This window comes from Hipposideros armiger, unplaced genomic scaffold (assembly GCF_001890085.2).
Source record: "Hipposideros armiger isolate ML-2016 unplaced genomic scaffold, ASM189008v1 scaffold_22, whole genome shotgun sequence".
NCBI classification, from domain to species: domain Eukaryota; kingdom Metazoa; phylum Chordata; class Mammalia; order Chiroptera; family Hipposideridae; genus Hipposideros; species Hipposideros armiger.
The window spans coordinates 4117879-4126553 of NW_017731372.1; the positions used below are offsets into that span (position 1 = coordinate 4117879).

General features: G+C 42.8%; 1 protein-coding gene and 1 pseudogene across 5 annotated transcripts in view; one reads left to right on the top strand and one right to left on the bottom strand.

Moving 5' to 3' along the window:
- The window catches only part of KCNK2 (potassium two pore domain channel subfamily K member 2), a 107615-nt gene that overhangs the window by 60132 nt on the left and 38808 nt on the right, over nucleotides 1–8675 (bottom strand). The window lies entirely within an intron of this gene.
- On the top strand, nucleotides 3975–5278 carry LOC109379087 (60S ribosomal protein L4 pseudogene; annotated as a pseudogene).

Here is an 8675-nt window from a genome sequence, read left to right on the forward strand (position 1 = left end):
GAAAAATGGGTTCAAGAATAAATGGTAACCACTATCAAGCCAACGAAAGCATAAGAAAGTAGGGGTAAAGAAGCTTGGCAGTTCCGCGTCCAAAGGGTGATGGTTTTCAAGAGTACCTGATAAAGTTTCAGCGGTTGGACTTAAAATGTTCTCAAATAGCCAGCGTGCTGTCGCCATCGCTGTCACTGAAATGGTGGGGGGTTATGAAAAGAGGCTACATGAAGATGTCCCTCAATGGACTCGTTATCCTTTGAAATCTCTTCTGTGCATAGGTTGTAGTTGCAGTTTTTATTTATTGCTTTGACTTCTGAGTAGTGCTTTTCCTTTAAAAAATAGACTAGCTTGTTTCATCTCCCTCTCTAAAGTAATTCAGGGTTTTGTTCTTAGTGAATGACTAGCAGATAATTCCAGTGGCAACTCACTTTGTTTTGCCACTCTCTCTTTAGTCACCTTTTTCTCTAATACCTCATGAATTGTCTTATAAAGACTTTCTTCACGGAGCACGTTTTTCATAGAAGCCTGCCCCTTCCCGAGACCCCACATCACCACACATCAGAAGGGCTGAGGAGACCCCTGAACTCTGTCATCTGCACAACACCTTGACCCAAAACTCATGGTCCCACCACCACCATCTTGCGAGGTTTCAACTCTGAAATCTCCCTCACCCCCAGATCCAAAAGCCACGTATGGCTTTGTAGGAGATGGTGACCCCCTCACCACCACAACCTTCAATTCTTGTTCTACTGCCCCCTCTTCAAAGCACCAAAATAGCTTGATGGTGCTCTCTTCTCACCCAAACCCATTTCACAAAAGCACAGCCTTAGTCTTGATATTCAGTAGCTTTAAAACCCTTAAGTGTCCCAAGACCTTTCCGTACAAATCACAAATCTTTATTTCCCAATACTCCCCATTATGCAATCGCTATACCGTCTAGTAACACCAGAGTCAGCATTACTCACTGAAAAAAATAGGCTGGACTTTTCTGATTCCTTACACTTTATTAAATGTTGTTTGCTCCTTTGAGAATAGAAAATCAGGAAGCCAACCCAAGCCACTGATGAGTCCTGAAGCTTAATCCTCATTAACCTTAAGGTAAAAAATCTGCTTTTGCCTGGCCGGCCTAGTGGCGCGGTGGTCGGGAGCTGGCTTGGGACGCCAGGGGGCCCTGGTTCGATCCCACATATGAGGGCCGGTGGCGCTGCCCTCTACAGCTAAAAAAATAAATAAATAAAAATCTGCTTTTGCCAACTTTGTGTGTAGGATGACCTTGATTAGAATACCTCTTCTAGACTGACTATGGTATTACTATTATGTTACTATATTTTCATTACTACTAATAGAATAATTTTCATTACCAGTAATAAAAGCCATGGCCAACACTGTTATTTATTGAACACTTACTGTCTCTCACTACATGCCAGATACAGTGCTAATCCCTTCAGATGCAAACTGAACTTAACCTTCACAACCCCGTGAGGTTTAAGTACAACTAATTACTCCCACTCTGAACGTGGAAACAGATGGTTTTGAAGTCGAGTATTGTGTTCAAGGTTATTAAACACACTAAATGTTAGTGTTGAGATTTAAACTATTAAATCAATTGCTTAGAGCAAGCATTTGGGATCAAGGCTATAGATATTGTCCCTCAGACTTAAAGAGTTTTCCTTAATTCTATAAACACAGAGTACGGATCCATAACTAGCCATGCTATTCTGCCAGTATCTACTGTTTTACCTACTAAGACTGGGAAAGCACATATAGGTGCGTTGAAACAAATGTGTCAATTAAAGCAACTACATCAAAGGGCTGTGTGGAGATTTTGTTTTAATTTTAACATCATCAAACTTCCTCTTGGCCCAGAAGCCATGTGCCTGCAGTTGAAACAGTATTTCACATGATGGCTCCCTTGCTATCTTTTGTTGCAATTTACATAACAAAATCCTGCATCAGTTGTAATTTGCAATTCATTAAGAAGTTACACATTTCTTAAGTTGTTTGTTGAATCAGCTTCTACCAAACATTTTTTGCTAACAAGATACATTTATATAACCTATAACTGCAGCTAAATGTGGAGGGGAAATTCCTTTGCAAAGGAATTTTGCCAAAGAACAATAGCAATCTATCTGCACATTGTTTCCCTAACTTCCCCAGCTTTTTCTTTAATACATTGGATTTGCATCCTATCCCCTTTTCACCTATGTGCTTGGTAAGTGGGTGGGAGGAGGAAGAGCGATTATTCCAGGGGAGTAAGAGAGTATATCTGAATAGTACTAGAGTGTCACCCACTGTTCCACTGGTGAGAGCAACGTACAGTAAACATGCTACGAGAGAAGTGAAACAGCTCATCTCAATGTTGTTCTCAGTGTCCACATGCCACTCACAGTGAGGGCATCTAACTGTTCTAGATTTGACTCTAAGTGTTTAAACAGGGGCATTTAAAATAAAACATGGCCACTAAATGTTGACCAACTTTTTTGTCTGAAGCTCAAGCTAATAAACAGATCTGTTCAAGGTATAATGAAATATTTCTATAAATGGCTGTAAACTCATGGGCTATTTAACTGCCTTTTATTATCTGATTTTCCTCTTATCCCAAGAAAGGAGAAAAATGATCCAATGACATCAAGAAAATGAGGGACTATTTCTTAGAAAGAAATTTGCAGCACTTAAGCTTTGTCCACGTATTGCAAGATTATAAGTGAGGAATCTGAATTTCTATGATGATGCATCTCCTGAAAATTACACTTTATTTTTATTTTATTTTATTTTTTTTAAAGATTTTATTGGGGAATTGGGGGAAGGGAACAGTGTTGGGAAATCAGGGAAGGGGAACAGACAAGTTGCTGTCCTTTCGTTCTTCAGTTGTGGAGGACATCACTTCACTGGCCCATGTTGGTATTATCATTGCGCTCTTCCCGGCCAAGTCAGTTGCTTGCCGGCCATTGGACGGTCGCTCACGGCGGCTCACGGCAGCTCACGGCAGCTCACAAAAGCTCACGCTTGCTGCTGGCCAGCCCCACTGCAGCCTATGTGGTCACCGGCAACTCATGGCAGCCCAGCCCCAGGTTGAGCTGCTGTTCACCATCTTAGCTGTAGAGGGTGCAGCATCACAGGCCCTAATGTGGGATCCGAACCAGGGCTCTGCTGCTCAGAGCTGGTGTCCCAAGCCAACTCTTAACCAATGTGCCACTCGGCCAGCCCCTGGAAATCACACTTTAAAGGTGACCATTAAAAGAGCTTTCCTACAGGAACTCCAGTATAATTTGATGCTATATTCCTGACCATACTTGACATCAAATAATAAACCATAAAAGCAATACATAAAACTATATCATCTATTGGCAAAGATTCTCTCCTTGAGCAAACTTTGGTCAGGCTCTTCTGAGCTTTCTTTTTGACTAGGCCTTGTTCCCCTGTGGCCTTCCTTATAAAGTCTAGTTCCAACAGGAATCCTGCTAAGTCAGTTTAGCCAGAATCCCTCATCCTCAATATCTGATCAGATATCTCATCCTCCACCATCTCCCAGATGATGTCTGATCACCCTGGCGGGCCTTCAGCAAACATCATCAATCAGTTTAGCCAAAATCCCCCCTTCCCCTTCATGTTTCCTCTTAGTCATTTTCTATCCACTGATGCCCTCCCCGCTCCTTGATGATAAATTCCCACTTGGCCCAGAGTTAAGCCCCGTCTCTCTCTGCCATTACAAAGCTCCACTGCAGTGGTACCTCCATGTATCACGATAGTCCTACATAAAATCTGCCTTACCATTCTTCAACAAGTGTCACTGTATATTTTTCTTTAATGCTATAATAAAACTATACAATTCATCTATCATCAAACTGCCCTAAAAGTAATATAATAGATATGATAAATGTAAACATGTTAATTTTTTTTTTCATTTTAGAAAGCTGGATCTTGGTAGACATTAATCAGAATTGTCAAGAAAGCCATGTTCTTCTCCTGTAGGAGCCAGTAGGCTGGGGGGAGCATGGCCGCCTCCTGTCCCCGCCATGGCGTGTGCTCGTCCACTGGCATCAGTGCACTCTGAAAAGTGGGAGTCATCTGGCAAAAATGTCATGTGGCCTGCTGTGTTCAAGGCTCCCCTTTGACCAGGGATTGTGAACTTAGTTCACACCAACTTGCACAGAAACAATAGACAGCCCCATGCTGTCAGTGAATCATTATAGCAGGTCATCAAACCAGTGCTGAGCTGTGGGTCCTGGCAGAGCTGTGGCTCAAATTCCCAGGGTTTGAGGCGGTGGGACCCATCGTTCTGGACAGGGTGCCTTTGGCAATGTGTGTCTTGGACGCTATACGTTTGCACCAACCGAAACCTGGTGCCATTGGCATTGCAGAGTGAACCCAACACAGGAGCGACACGCCATCTGCTCTGCCCTGGCTGCCTCGGCCTTCCCAGCGCTGGTCATGTCTAAAGATCATCGCACTGAGGAGGTGCTTGGACTTCCTTTGGTGGCTGAAGATAAAGTTGAAGGCTACGAGAAGACCAAGGAGACTGTTTTGCTTCTTAATACATTTAAGGCCTGGAATGATATCAAAAAGGCCTATGCCTCTCAGCAAATGAGAGTTGGCAAGGGCAAAATGGGAAACTTATCATATCCAGCACAGGGGACTTTGCATCATCTATAATGAGGACAATGGCAAAGCCTTCAGAAACATCCCTGGAATTACCCTGCTTAATATAAGCAAATTGAACACTTTGAAACTTGCTCCTGGTGGGCACAGTGGCTGTTTCTGCATTTGGACTAAAGGTGCTTTCCGCAAGTTAGATGATCTGTGTGGCAGTTGGCGTAAAGCTGCCTCCCTCGAGAGTAGCTACAACCTTCCCATGCACCAGATGCTCAATACAGACCTTAGCAGAATCTTGAAAAGCCCAGAGACCCAAAGAGCCCTCTGTGTGAGCAGCACACAAAAAGAGTCATCGCAGAGTCCTGAAAAAGAATCCACTGAAAAACCTGACAATCATGTTGAAGCTAAACCCACATGCAAAGACCATGCACCAGAACGCCATTCTTCACCAGGCCAAGAGCCACCAGCTCCGGGAATAAAGCAGCAGCAGCAGCGCTAGGAGCCAAATCAGATGAGAAGGGGGTTCCAGGCGAGAAGCCAGCAGCAGGGAAGAAAGGAAAGAATGCTGTTGGTGCTACAAAGCAGAAGAAGCTACTGGTGGGGGGAAAAGGCTGCAGCTCCCAAGAACCCAGCAGCTGAGAAGAAGCCTGCGGAAAAGAAACCCACCACAGAAGAAAAGCCTGTGGCATAAACTTAAATGTGTTTATTCCGTAAAGGTCAAATCACTTTGCACAGCTAATTTTGAATAAAAACCTGATAAAAGAGGCAAAAAAAAAAGCCATGTTATCTTTGATTTACAATAATTGTCCTCAACTGCAAACAGACTCATTCAAATTTATTTTCAAGTACACTGAGGGCAATACAGCACAGTGGTTAAGACTGTAGGCTCTAGAGCCCAAACATCTGGGTTGGAATTCTGGCTTTGCTACTCTGTCACTGAGAAAGTTACAAAAATAAACAAACAAACAAACAAAACCCCTGTGCCTCAGTTTCCCCATTTGTAAACCAGTAATGAGGAATCATATGAAATAATACACATAAAGGAATTAGCATGCTACTTGGCACATGCTAAGTAGTCAATGAGTATCCGCCTGCTCACGTCCCTTTCCTGACCGTAAAGCATGGCTCAGGCATTGCCACTGGTGCTCCAAATAAGTACCTACTGTTGATAAACATAATGCTGGTAATGACGGTGCTGCTGCTGCTACTTTGTCCCCTGGAACACACGTAAAGGAAGGAGGCGTTGAGCCAACCTTCTTTTTTCCTGCTCTTCACTTTTCAGATTAAGCAATGGAACAAAAACAGCTATTACTTGATTCCAATCATATAATCCATGATGGAAGCGCTCTAAGTTACTGCAATTCACCTGTCATTGTCACAGCCATGCAGGCATTGGCTGCTATCAGGATATTTCACCCTTCATTAGCCAGTGGTAAACATCACTGTGTCACAGCAAAGCCTGTTATTTTCATGGAACTCCTTTAACGTCTCTCGGAGGGCTGCTAGACAGTCGTTTGTCTGAGATGACCTATTATTTTTCCATATTCACCATACAAAGTACCACGAATTGAGGAGAAAAGGGCATCTGAATTTTTTAAACAAAATCGTAAATGGCCAATAGAATTCTAACCCCATCATTACACTTACGTATATGGAACATGGAGGCCAAGAAAACTGAAGCATTGGTGGTAATTAGGGAGCATAGGTTGAGGAGATAAAATGCAAAGTTTTCAATTGTTGAGTGTCTATAGTTAATACAATTGCACTTGAAATTAGGGTGTAAGAAACTACCTGGGGGCAATAATTCAAATCTCATCAACTACCTTCAGTCAGTGTCAGACGGGCGAAGACAGAAAGTGTGACAGCCAGCCTACCTGAAATATGCATAATTATCCAGACACTGAACTTACATGATGACAGCTGAAGCTGTGTCACCAAAACCATTAAGGATCATCAATTAAACTCATTTTAAACTCCATGTCCATTAGCACCTTTAAGATTCATCTCTAGCACGAGATTAGATCCCCAAGCATTCTTTCATTCCGACAAATTAAGTGTCTTCAAAGCATTAATTTATTCATGCCTTATTTTATAAAAGATATACTGTAGAAGAAAATTAAGAATGTACTTTTTCATGTTTAAAAACTATATCCTCCATATCACCAGCATAAGGCCATGTAGTCTCAACATACACAGTTTTCTCACGCAGGGAAAAGGCAGCTATACTCTGCTTAACTCAGTATTTACAAGTAAAAAGAACGTTGGGAGACACATCCAAGTCCAGTGCTTTTCAAGGCGATTTGCTGCAAATTACTTGTAAATTTTCCAAAGGGAACAATGGCAGAGCCCCTTCACCCAGAAAGGTGGAGTTCTAGACTAGGAGTCACTACGTCCCTCATTAGGGGGAGAGATGAATAAATATCATCAGTTCACTGAAACTTTATGGTAAAAACATATACAATACTGGGGGAGCTGGCCGAGTGGCTCAGTCGGTTAAGAGTTGGCTTAAGAACGCAAACTCTGAGCAACAAGGTCGCCGGTTCGATTCCCACATAGGCCAGTGACGCTGCTCCCGAGCTGAGCTGTCGCTGAGCTGCCAACAGGTGGCAGGATGGCTCAGCTGGTGTAACAACAAGATTGCCTGTGCGATGGTGGGCTATGCCCACTGCAACTAAGACTGAACTCGGCACCTTGAGCTTAGAGGCCATCAGCGGCCGACGGGCAGCGAGATGGTGATTGGCGTCCTCCACAACTAAGAGTGAAAAACAACAACTTGGCTGGTCCCCTTCCCCAATTCCCCAATAAAATCTTGAAAAAAAACAAAAAACACAAACATATGCAATAGTTTTCTCAACACATGATACAATACAGATCAGTGGTTCTGAGTGCCAGGGTCTGTGGGTTTAAAACCCCACTAATTCCATGTACTCACCGCATGACTTAGGGATGTTATTTACATAATCCCATAATACCTGTTTACTTATCCAAAAACGGGAGTAGTAACAGCAACTACATTAGAGGGTTGTTGTATGGATAAAAATTTTTGATATTCATAAAGCACTTAAAACAGTACCGGAACATACTGAGTGCTATATTTGTTTGCTATTATAATACTAGTACACAGGAGACCATACAAAAGACTAATCTTTCAGTCTTGTGTCATAATTTTCCTGACTTCTCAATGTCTCTTGAATTTTATAGGTCTAACCAATTGATACCTTTTATATATTTTTGTCAAGCAAAGCACCATCAAAAAGCACAAATAATCTACCCAGTAACTACTGGTGAGTTAATGATCATACACTCATATGCTATTAATCTTTTTATTGGTTCTGTCCTACCTAATGGAGGTTTTTGCTTTATGGGGGGGAATTTCCTTTGCTGTCTAGATTTGATTTACCACAATTCTGCGCACATAGCAGAATGTGTGCTTTAAGCCTTAGGATTGGGAGAAGATGGTGTGGAAAGCACCCCCCTCCTCGCCCCCCGACTAACACTTGAACTGGAAAGGTGTGTAGAAGGAACTTACTGACAGAATCTACTATGAGCAAGGGCCTATGGTCTCCTATGCACTTTGGGCATATTTTTCTCAGTTAATTCTCAAAGGAATATTCTAGGAAAGGTGTTTTATAACTTATTTATATCAAAGCTCAGATGTGTTAAGTAAAACACATAAGGGGCAAATTGAAAGTGGTACAGCCAGTGTTTAAACGTCGATCTGTCTGACCTCACAGTCCTGCCCTATTATGCAAACAGACTGCTTGCCCCTGAATGCAACCGACCACCCCTGCCCTACCATAGACACACAGACACATACACACACACAAACCCCACCCAAATAGATCCATACGTCTCCTTTATATATGTTTGTAATTCATAAGGTTAACTTAAAGAAAGGATTCCAGGTGTGTGGGGGACAGGGAGGGAGTATGAAAACCACTATTCTAGGGCCGGCTGAGTGGCGCAATGGTTAAGAACTGGCTTGGGACGCCAGAAGGCCCCAGTTCGGATCCCACATATGAGGGCCAGTGACACTGCCCTCCACAGCTAAGATGCTGAACAACAGCTCAACCTGGAGCTGGGCTGCC